Source organism: Papaver somniferum, chromosome 3, assembly GCF_003573695.1.
Source record: "Papaver somniferum cultivar HN1 chromosome 3, ASM357369v1, whole genome shotgun sequence".
Taxonomy (NCBI): Eukaryota; Viridiplantae; Streptophyta; class Magnoliopsida; order Ranunculales; family Papaveraceae; genus Papaver; species Papaver somniferum.
Window position 1 is genome coordinate 73,015,066 of NC_039360.1, and position 12,142 is coordinate 73,027,207.

The following is a 12,142-nucleotide window of genomic DNA, read 5'->3' on the forward strand; positions in this document are numbered from 1 at the left end:
TCTGATGAGAATTCGTCAAAACTTTCATTATAGATATAGGACTTGTAAAATCTAAGATGGGAATGCAAGATATGATATGCAAAACTAAGAAAACTAAAAACAAAATGGATAGAGATACAAAACCGATGGGTTGCCTCCCATGTAGTGCTTAGTTTAATGTCCTCAACCCGACTTGGCATCCTTTCAATTACTCCTCCATAGGGAGATAATCATGAAATCCTTGCACATCCATATCCACATAAGCAATGATTTCATAATATGGCTTCAATCCATGGCCGTTCACCTTTAAATTTGTTCCATCTCTAAGACTAGAAATTTCAACTGCGCCATGAGAATAAACATTAGTAACAACATACGGTCCAATCCATCTGGACCTTAGCTTACCAGGAAATAGTTTAAGATGAGAATAAAATAAAAGAATTTTTTGACCCACAACATAATTCTTTCGAGAAATCATATTGTCATGGAAAAGTTTCGTATTTTCCTTGTAAATACGAGAGCTCTCGTATGCATCATTACGTATCTCCTCTAGCTCGTTAAGTTGTAACTTCCTTTGTTTCCCCACATTGTCATAATCCATGTTGCACATCTTTATCGCCCAATATGCCTTGTGTTCAAGTTCAACCGGAAGATGACAAGCTTTGTCATAAACCAATCGATATGGAGACATACCAATCGGTGTTTTGTACGTCGTTCTATATGCCCAGAGTGCATCGTTAAGCCTATAACTCCAATCTTTCCGTGTAGTGTTAACGGTTTTCTCAAGAATGGATTTAATCTCACGGTTTGAGATTTTGTCTTGCCCACTAGTTTGTGGGTGATACGGCGTACCAACCTTGTGTGTTATGTTGTACTTCTTGAGTAGAGCATGGAAGGATTTCTGAAAATGTGAACCTCCGTCACTGATAACCACTCTTGGTGTACCATGTCTAGAGAAAATATATTCCTTGACAAACTCACAAACAACATGAGAATCATTAGTAGGGGTGGCTTTAGCTTCCACCCATTTAGAAACATAACCCACAACAAGAAGTATATAAAATTTTCCATTAGAATTGACAAAAGGACCCATGAAATCAGTTTGATTTCGATCACCTAGATTGCCCGTTCTTTGACATCTATCACAAGATTTGCAATACATATATGCATCCTCAAATAGGGTAGGCCAATAAAAGCCACTTTCAAGTACTTTGAAAGCGGTACGTTTAGAACCAAAGTGACCACCACATGCATATGTATGACAAAAAGTAAGAATAGACTGAAATTCAGAATTAGGTACGCACCTGCGGATGATTTGATCAGAACCGTATTTCCACAAGTAGGGCTCATCCCACACATACTGCTTGGCTATTTCTTAAGCTTAAGCTTTTGAAAATTAGACATTGTACTAGGTACCTGTCTTGTAACCAAGTAGTTCACTATATCCGCGTACCAAGGTGTTGAATCTTCAATTGAGAAAAGTTGTTCGTCTGAAAAACGATCTTGTAAAGGAAGTTCTTATTCGGAAATAACAAGTCTACTAAGGTGATCAACAACAGTATTTTCAACACCTCTTTTATCCTTTATTTCATAATCAAATTCTTGCAATAGTAGTATCCACCGTATAAGTCTTGGCTTAGCTTCTTTCTTCTTTAGTAAGTACCTAAGTGCTACGTGATCGGACTATACAATCACTTTTGTACCCACCAAATATGATCTAAATTTTTCTAGTGCAAACACTATAACCAAAAATTCTTTCTCAGTGGTAGAATAGTTTATTTGTGCATCGTTTAAGGTCCTAGATGCATAATAAATCACATGAGACAGCTTGTCTACTCTTTGACCCAAAACGGCTCCAACTGCATAGTCACTTGCATCACACATTAATTCAAATGGTAAACTCCAATCCGGTGACTTGATAATTGGTGCAGTCGTCAACAACTTTTTTAATCTATCAAAGGCATCCTTGCACTCCTTGTTGAAGTCAAAAATAACCTCTTTTTGCAATAATTTGCACATCGGCATTGAGATTTTGGAGAAATCCTTGATAAACCTCCTGTAAAAACCTGCATGACCAAGAAAAGAACGAATCTCCCTCACCGAAGTGGGATATTGTAAGTTTCTTATCAAATCTATCTTTGCTTTGTCAACTTCAAGCCCTCGAGAGGACACAATGTGACCGAGCACTATTCCATGATTTACCATAAAATGGCATTTCTCCCAATTTAGAACAAGGTTAGTGTTTATGCATCTTTTAAGCACAAGTTCAATATTTTGCAAACAAATATCAAATAAATTTCCATAAACACTAAAATCATCCATAAATACCTCAATTATGTGCTCCACATAGCCAGAAAATATACTAACCATACACCTCTGAAAAGTGGCAGGCGCATTGCAAAGACCAAACGACATCCGTCTATAGGCAAACGTACCAAAAGGACAAGTGAAAGTAGTCTTCTCTTGATCTTCTGGTGCAATAAAAATCTGATTATACCCCCGAATAACCGTCCAAAAAGCAATAATATGAGTGTCCCGCTAACCTCTCTAACATCTGATCAATGAAAGGAAAAGGAAAGTGATCCTTTCGGGTTGCGGCATTAAGCTTTCTGTAGTCTATGCACACTCTCCATCCTGTTTGAACTCTTGTATGATCAAGTTCATCATCTTGATTTCTAACAACAGTGACGCCTGCTTTCTTAGGCACCACTTGAACTGGGCTAACCCATTTGTTGTCAGAAATTGGGTAAATTAACCCCACACTTAGTAATTTGAGGATCTTTTTCTTCACGACCTCCATCATTAGGGGGTTAAGCCTACGCTGAGCATCATGTACTGACTTAAAGTCATCTTCCATTAGGATTCTATGCATGCACATGGATGGACTAATGCTTTTAATGTCAACAATTGTCCAACCAATAGCCGTTTTGTGCTCTTTGAGAACCCTAAGTAGACATTCTTCTTGTATTGGGGTGAGGTTCTTTGCAATAATCACCGGAAGTTCTTCTTTATCACCCAAGTACGCGTACTCTAAGTGGTCTGGAAGTGGCTTCAGTTATAGTTTCGGTGCCTATACAATAGAAGGTAAAGGAACCTCATTAGTTATGGGTAGAGAAATATTAGAAATATTACTCGTTTTTTCTTCTTGGAGTGTTGTTAAGGCACCACACATCTCCACCAGTTCTTTGGATATCTCAACGTCCATGTTCTGATGTCCATGAACGTCCAAAGCAATGTTATTCCGTAGGACAACTCCAAGTTCATCTTCACTGTTCAAATCAAACATTTGTTGCGATAACGAACCAATAACATCAATGGAGCAAGCTGAGTGAACATCACTAGGATAGCGCATAGTTTCAAAAATATTGAACCGTATGATCTCCTCATCAAATTCCATAGTGAGTGCACTACTATCAACATCAATCTTCGTCTTTGCAGTTTTCATGAACGGTCTCCCAAGAAGTAACGAAGTAGATGAACAATTATCTCCATTGTGCATATCCACAATATAGAAATCAACCGGAAAGATTAACTGATTCACTTGAACTAACACGTCCTCCATGACTCCCTTAGGATATATATTGGATTTGTTAGCCAATTGAATAGTGATCTTTGCCTCTTTTAAAGGTCCGAGATTCAAAGAATCATAAACATCGTCTGACATAACACTTACGGAAGCTCCCAAATCAAGAAAAGCCCGCTCGAATCTTCGGTTACCAATGGTAGCGGGAACTGTGAAGCCACCAGGATCTCACACTTTGTAGGCATCTTCTTTAGTAATCTCATTAGCGATCAACCTATCCTTCCGTGTACACAAATACTTCAAAAACTTGGCATACCTGGGTACGGCTTTGATGGCCTCAATAAATGGAATGTTGATGTGTATCTTGCTGAATATGTCCATGATATCCTTGTCTTGAGCTTGCTTCTTTGACTTGGAAAACGACTAGGGAAAGGAGGTGGTATGGTAAAACTGGGAACCGTATCCTTAGGTTGGCCGTTTGAGGTTGGCTTTTCCTTTGAGATTGTTTCCTCCTCTAATTCCTTTTCGAGGTAGTTACTAACCTCTTTTTGTTGATGTGGCTCTTCAGTTTGTCTCCCACTTCTTAGAGTTACTGCATTAACATGCTCTCTTGGGTTCACAAAAGGTTGTGATGGAAACTTTGTTGAAGCTTGCGCCTTCATGAGATTCATATCAGTAGCCAATTGCCCCACTTGAGTCTGCAAATCTCTGATAGCGTTATTAGTTTTTAACTGATTTTGTTCGGCTTTCTGTTGATTTGTTTGAACTGTTTCCTTGAGACTTTGTATTGTAGATGCAACACCCTGCATGCTTTGCAGTAGCATGTTGAACTTATCATCGATAGAAGTTCCCTGATCTTTAGCTTGTTATGGTTGATGTAAGTCTTGTTGAAAACCACCTTGTCTTGCATATGGATTAGGTGTTGCATCTTGCTTGTTAGCGTAACTGAAATTAGGATGATCTTCCCAACCAGGATTATAAGTATTTGAGTATGGATCATACCTTGGCCTCTGATTAGGGAATAAAGCATTTACCTCTGCTTCATCTTCGTATGATGGAATAATCACTGCTGCCATCCTTTGTACTACCTTCTCTATATTGTTTATCCGTTGCTCTGACTGTGAAGTTTCTTCCATATTGCTAACTCTTCTGACATTTGAGTCATTTCTGGTGTAAAATTGCTGAGCATTGCAGCCATACTCTCAATCAAACTAGTTGCCTGTGAGATTGTCTTTTCAGTAAGTGAACCACCAGCAGCTGCATCAATCAAGTTCCTTTGCTCTGGAAGTAATCCTTCATAAAATTATTGAATGATGAGTGTTGGAGATATGTTGTGGTGGGGGAAGTTTGCCACTAACTTTTTGTACTTATCCCAGTATTCATAGAGAGACTCCCCAGTAATCTGAAGAACACCACTAATCTCCTTAGGAACAGAGGCTGCTTTTGAAGCAGGAAAATATTTCTCTAAAAATAGCTTTTTCATCTCATTCCATGTTGTAATACTCCCTGGAGGAAGGTAATACAACCATTCTTCCGCCGAATCTATTAAAGAGAATTGAAAAGCTTGCAACAATGTTGTATCACTGTCTTCGGTGTTGTGCCTAAGACTTGTCATCTTCTGCTGAAATTGTCGAAGATGACGATTCGGATCTTCACCTGGAAGTCCCTTGAACTTTGGCAGATGATGAAGTAGATTCAACTTCAGCTCCACTGGGTTAGTGATTGTAGTACACAGTGGTTGCGAATCTAAGCATGGAGATGTCAACTCTCGCAGCTTCCTCTCCTGAGGTGGAGGAGGTGGGTTTGTACCATCGTTCACCATTGTTGATGTAGAAGGTTCTTCTTGCAACTGTGGACGTGCTTGTAACACTGTTCCCCTACGAGTTTGGATTCCTCACCGCTGATATTCCCAGTCTTTCGGTGCCAGAGATTAAGTACCTGAAAACAAAAATCTAGAAACGAAATTAAAAACTAAAATAAATTCCAAAACAAGATTAAAACTAATAAAAATAACAACTAAAGCTACCGACTGCTCCCCGGCAGCGGCGCCAAAATTTGTATGGACTATCGTAGGCTCAACAAATTAATAGTCTTATTTCCACACAATTAACTGGTAATACAATGGAAGTAAGGATCGTTCCCACGAAGAACAGTGAGTTTTAGTTGTCAAAGTGTCAAAAATGGGGGTTTTGTTTTAGATTTCGAACAAAGCAAATAAAAGCAATTGAAAATATTAAGTTGTAAGCAATAGAGAGAGATAAGAATCCTTCTTCGTTAATAAACCGTCAATGAGTTATTATAGTTGCCTACTCATTGTTAATCATAGATTATCACCAACCGTGGAATAACAGCTAGATCAGTGCTATCCCCTAAATTCCTTATATCACTGGATACGGAAGTTCTCGCCTACCAGATTCTATTCACCTAAACCACCTAGTAGTAGATCACTCAAGGTGTAATTTAGTCGAATGTTTTATCTTTTGTGAATTTATAGGTTGATCCTACTAGTTGGACTCTTAGATCAAGGTCCACTTTTTAGTGTTGTTTATACACACAGTCGCTCCACATAATCCCTCTGCAAGGTTTCATGTTCTCTACTTGTGTATAAGTTATTCGACGATTACTTATCTCCTAACTCAATACTAGCAATAGATTGAATCAACAAATCAATTCAGTTGGCCACCTAAACAATCTATCAATCAATCATAAATATTCAAATAGTATAAACAACCGATAATCATATGAAGAACTTCAAAGTAGATTAATATAATAACTCAAATCTTGTTTACAACTTAGAATTCATCCTCAATCAATAGGTGTTTAACTACTCATGTATGTAGAAACATCCATGATATACATATGAGAAAAGGTTAGAGATATCGTTACGATTGAGAATCGCTCTGAAACTCTAGCTTTTGATGTTTCTTCTCTCCAAGACTTACAATTTCGTGACCTAATTATGTGATATGATTTTACATAACCTAACACCTTTTTATAGGTTTACATTGCTTGGTCTTCACGTATTTATTTCGGTTCAAGAACCCGACCCAAAATAACGTCCCCAAACGTGCCCTTAGGCCTTCCAAGGAGTTTATACACGTTTTCATACTTGTTAAGTATGCGTACCTAAAATTCCAGCATAAATTTTCAGAACTAAGGTATGCGTACCCGTATGCGTAGCTTACTGTCTTCGGTATTCAATAAAAACTCGTTTTGGCCACAACTTCTTCGTCCGAACTTGGAATGACCTCATTCTTTTTGCATTCTTTTTTTTTTTTTTGAAATTCTCTTCAAGATGGTGATGATAAATCCTTGATTTTAATGAGTTAAGATCGGTCTTTGGCCATTTTCTTGATTTTGAGTGTTTTGCTCCTTTTCATCGCACTTCTTCAACTTCTCTTAGACTTGGGCACTTGGATATTGGGAATACTTCTCTTCATAGATATTTTCATCACTTTGTAGTTCCTTTTTGGATGATTTACCTAATAGAGACACATAAGAGAAAACAAGAGTAATAATACGAAAATATGCAAGAATAATAGCTTAAACAAGTATGGAATGGACACTAAAATCATATGAATTTATGCACTTATCAAGCACTGCCCCAATCGTATTGCCTGAGATTATTTAAATAGTCCACCAATACTAACCATCGCTTATGAACTCTTATTTTAGTTGTTCCTATCAAAAATCTACCAATACACCATAATAAAAATATTCTTGTCAATTTTTTTCAAACACCCACATTGTTTATGGTATCTCTATTGTTGATATATTGTGCAAGAAAACCTAATGGAACACAGTTTGATTGTGATTCCCATGCACCAGCTCTCTCAACAAAACGATCTAGGAAATCTATGTCCACTTGCTTTGTAGTTGTTTCTCTCACATCCCGATTTGTTATCGCACCAGAAAAATTGCTATTGCCTTATCCCCTATAATCATTCTTATTCAATCTAGGTGGTTTCCATGGCATAATACGACCACCATCTATTGGAATAACTATCAATCTAACAAAATCTAAAGATGTTATTCCTAACTCGAACTCAGGAAAGTGAAATGTTCCTGTCTTCTTCTACCACCTCTCCGTAAGTCTTTCGGTTAATTTACAGTCAGAATAAGAGATATCAAATCCAAATACTGTAGAAAAACGACGATTCCTATAATAGTAGCTCACTTGACACCAACTTGTTTTAAATTGTATTGAAATTTTTGAATTATTAGAACATCAATGGTGTTCATCATCCTTCTAGACAATATCTCACTTGCAATCATAGCCATAACACACTACAATTAACACATACAACAATCAGAAAAATGTCGTATGTATAGTTAATTACAATTTTCAAGTTTTCACCTAAATTGGAAATAAAAGTAAATACCCAAATTCTCTATGTTTCATAAATGGAACCCTAACAACAATATTGTATAAAAAACATGAAATTGAACACCAGATAATACCACAACATACAACAATCAACACAAATTTATATGCGTAGTTGATTATAGTGTCGAGGTTTTCACCCAAATTGTAAATAAAGATAAATATCCAAATTCATTATGTTTCATCAATGGAACCCTGGCAAAAATACGGCAAATCACATGAAATTGATCACCAAAATAATACCACATCATACAACAATCAACCATCAACTTATAATTGTAAACAAACCAATCAAAAATCAATCATCAGAATTATTACAATAAAAAAACAAATTTTTGCTTCAAACACATACCTCATTTTTGAGCATTGACTAGTCAAGAGAGGAATCCTCGTTGGGTGATTTTCTGACAGGAGAGGTTGCGATCCTTGCTCGGATACAATCCTCGTTTATTCTCATTTCCCTCCCTCACTGTTGCACTCAAGCAATCCGCTTACCTTATGTGGCACCACTGTACATGTGGTAGGGGAAACCTTCAGTAAGACTTAGCCCAAGAGCCTATTTGGATATACATTGGGAAGTAAATTTTCGACTTTCAGAGCCAAAAAAGTCAGAAAAGTAGGAGCAAAATTTAAAAATGACTTCTCGAAGCTAAAAAGTTAACTTTTTCTGAAGCAAATTTTTTTAACTTTCAACTTATGCTATTGACTTCTACTTACGTTATCCAAACGCTCTCTTATGGAGGATTTCACACCCTTCACATCCGAGAAAAGTATGGTGTATTTCTACTTTAAGAGCATCTCCAATGAAAGGGATAATGGTCTTAAAAGAACATAATACCTAGGATTTAAGACTTTTCCTCCAAATTTTCATCTTCAATGCAAAGGTCAAGGTCATAAAAAAATATGACATCGCTAATGGAGGTAAAGGAGAAAGTCTATATTAAATTCTCTTCATGAACTTGTTGGATCTTAAGTCCACATCATCATTTTGTCTCTAAATTCTTTAAAAAAAAGTTGTTATATAGTAAAAGGATGAGAGATAAACTTTAGGTAAAAGTGTGATTTTTTTTTTTTTGACACTGGCAATGACCCACAAAAAAAGATACCAATAGAATCTCCACCTAGGAGTAAGGGTGCACAGGAACCGAGCCGGACCGAGGTACCGTCCCGGAACCGGCGGAACCGTACCTGATTTTGGACCGAACTGAGGTACAGGTACCGGTCCCAAAAATAGGAACCGAGGTCTGGGAGGTACAGGTACACGGTCCAATACAGGTATCGTACCGTCCGGACCGAAAATACCGAACAGGAACTTCCAATGCTCATCTCGCATACAAGGATTTTAATCAAAGTGATGATGGATTCGACACAAACGAGCTAGAACTTGCAGCTGATATTTGTTACCCTTTTGGCATCATATATGGTCCGTTCACCCATCCCCTATTTCAAGGATTTTTTTTTCATGTGGATTTGAATCTAAGTACAGGTGTTTTTGTATGATATAATCAATCACTTCATCAACAGTCAGATACTTTATCGATAATCCTTTCGAAACACATTCCCTTATTCTTGTAGAGCTAATATGGTTTGGTATCATCTCATCGACAACTCTGATGTTGCTTTTATATGCTTTCAAAATTTCATCCCCAAAATAATCTTCTCCATGTCTGTGCCATCTCTGTGAATGCAGACAACTCCTTAATCGCTACATAAAGCCTCGATCTGCTCAGGGATCCATACTCCGAGAATGGTAAATGATTCAAGTAAATCAGAACCACAAACAAGCATCACCTTGAGTGACTCTCTTCTTATCAATCCACTTTCTCACAAACACCTCTGGATTCTACCCAAAACCGTTAAAGTTCGTTGATAACTAGTTTGTTTCGCCTCCCATGAGTCCACCATCACAAACGGTGAGCTTTTACAAGCAAGATTGCACAATTGTAAGTGATGTTCAGGTAAAACGGGTAACGACAATTTTAGTATGATGTTTTCTAGTAACTGTCGACAATTTGATTGAAATACAAAGCATATAATTGTACACAGCTTAAGATACTCGTAGTCATGTCATTTACAGGTTAAAAAACAATAGCAATGACAAAATAGTTAGACATAGGAAGCAGTGAGACGGTGCTTTGAGGCTAACAAGCACCAAAAATATAACGAAACCTCGAGAGAATGAAAATCCTAAAGGGAACCGACCGGTACCGGAACCGTACCGAAACCGTACGTGTAACGAATGGTACCGGAACCGAGATACACGGTACCGGTCCAAAATCTTGGAACCGACCCTAGGGAGGTACAGGTACTCGGCCTCGGTGAGAACCGAACCGAACCGAACCGTTCCGTGTGCACCCTTACCTAGGAGGACCTAGACATCTTGTATCGGAGATGCTCTAACAAACTTACTCCCTTCAAACTGTGAAACAAGTTGTGCGGCACAGTTGTTGCGCTTAATGGTTCAGGTGTTGCTGAAAATGCTTTTGCACGGAACCATCAAGTGCAGGACAACTTTAGCTCCTTTTAATTCCGCGCAAAAGGTAAAGTGCGGAACCATTAAACGCACACACAACAAGGGCAACAACCCAAAATCTGACAAAGAAGAAAAGTTGCATCTGACAATAAGCCAAAACCACATACGCCCATCAAACTCTAGATTAAGCATTCCATGACGCAAAAAGATGCACGTCTAGCCTGCAAATGCATCCGTCAAGCTCAAGCAGATCTACGAGTAAACTTGTCCTTCTTTACTTGAAAATTAGGAAACAGCTTACTCGTCCAGCTCATAATAACTAGAGGTTTCTATATTTTGATTTACTTCCATATATATCGTGAGATCTCTGATTCAATTAGGAACCGAACTCTGAAACGTGTGCCAACACCTATATATATATACAAAGTAATCCTTGCTCCTCTGTCATATATCACAGAATAGGGAAGAAAAAGATCTTTGTTCTCACATACTTCTTATTCTGCTCGAGTTTTTTTTTTCTTTCTTCGCGAACTTCCATTCATCTCTTTGTTCTTTATCCCCATTTAGAAATCCTAAGCTCCGATTCCCCAGTAATGAAGAGAGCCTGCAAATCTGCTTCAACTTCTAATGCTCCATCTCACTCAAACCAAGGAATAGATCCTAATGGTGTTTCACCGTATAAAAAAGAAGATGAAAACACTAGGTATATGGCACAACGTGTTGCTGACCATTACAGTGCAAGATCCAATCAGACTTTCGAAGAGCGAGAAGCCAGTCCAATTATCCATCTGAAAAAGCTCAATAATTGGATCAAGAGTGTTCTCATTCAGCTCTACGCTCGCCGTGGAGATGTTGTTCTAGATCTTGCTTGCGGCAAGGGTGGGGATTTGATAAAATGGGACAAAGCAGGAGTTGGATATTATGTTGGTATTGATATAGCCGAAGGCTCGATAGAAGACTGCAGAACACGTTACAATGGGGATGCAAACCATCATCAAAGTCGCAGTAGGTTTACATTTCCAGCACGCCTATTATGTGGCGATTGCTTTGAGGTTCCCTTGGATAGAGTTCTGAGGGATGACGGACCATTTGATATTTGCAGTTGCCAGTTTGCCATGCACTACTCTTGGTCTACTGAAGCACGTGCACGACGAGCCTTGGCAAATGTATCCGCCTTGCTTCGTCCAGGCGGGACCTTCATTGGTACAATGCCGGATGCAAATGTTATTATAAAAAAGCTTAGAGAGTCGGAGGGACTGACTTTTGGTAATAGCCTGTACTGGATCCGTTTGATGAAGAATATGATCGTAAGAGGTTTAAATCATCTACTCCCTTTGGTATCAAGTACGAGTTCCATTTAGAGGATGCTGTAGATTGTCCTGAATGGATCGTTCCTTTTCCTGCTTTCAAATGACTGGCAGAGGAGTATGATCTGGAGCTTGTTTTCGTGAAGAATTTCCATGAATTCATAGACGAGTACTTAACGAAACCAGAATTTGCTGAGCTTATGCGGCGCTTTGGTGTCTTGGGTGATGGAAATCAGGACACAAGCACTCTATCATCGGATGAATAGGAAGTAGCCTACCTATATACTGCATTTGTCTTGAAGAGGCGAGGTGAACCAGATCCTAAGCGACAGAGAACCAATAGAAGGCCGACAAATATATCCAAGGACGACATTATGTACACTTAGTGATCCAGTCAGATTGATGTATGCCTGTATCCATATGCAAAAGGATGTTTGGAGGGTTAAGCTGCCAAAGCCAACAATGGGGCATGGGAA

At 38.4% G+C, this 12,142-nt stretch overlaps 2 pseudogenes; one reads left to right on the forward strand and one right to left on the reverse strand.

Annotated features, from left to right (window-relative positions):
• Nucleotides 1-9,315: 9,315 nt before the first annotated feature.
• LOC113359592 lies at nucleotides 9,316-10,710 on the reverse strand (annotated as a pseudogene).
• A 242-nt stretch (nucleotides 10,711-10,952) lies between these two features.
• LOC113359593 lies at nucleotides 10,953-12,112 on the forward strand (annotated as a pseudogene).
• Nucleotides 12,113-12,142: the final 30 nt, after the last annotated feature.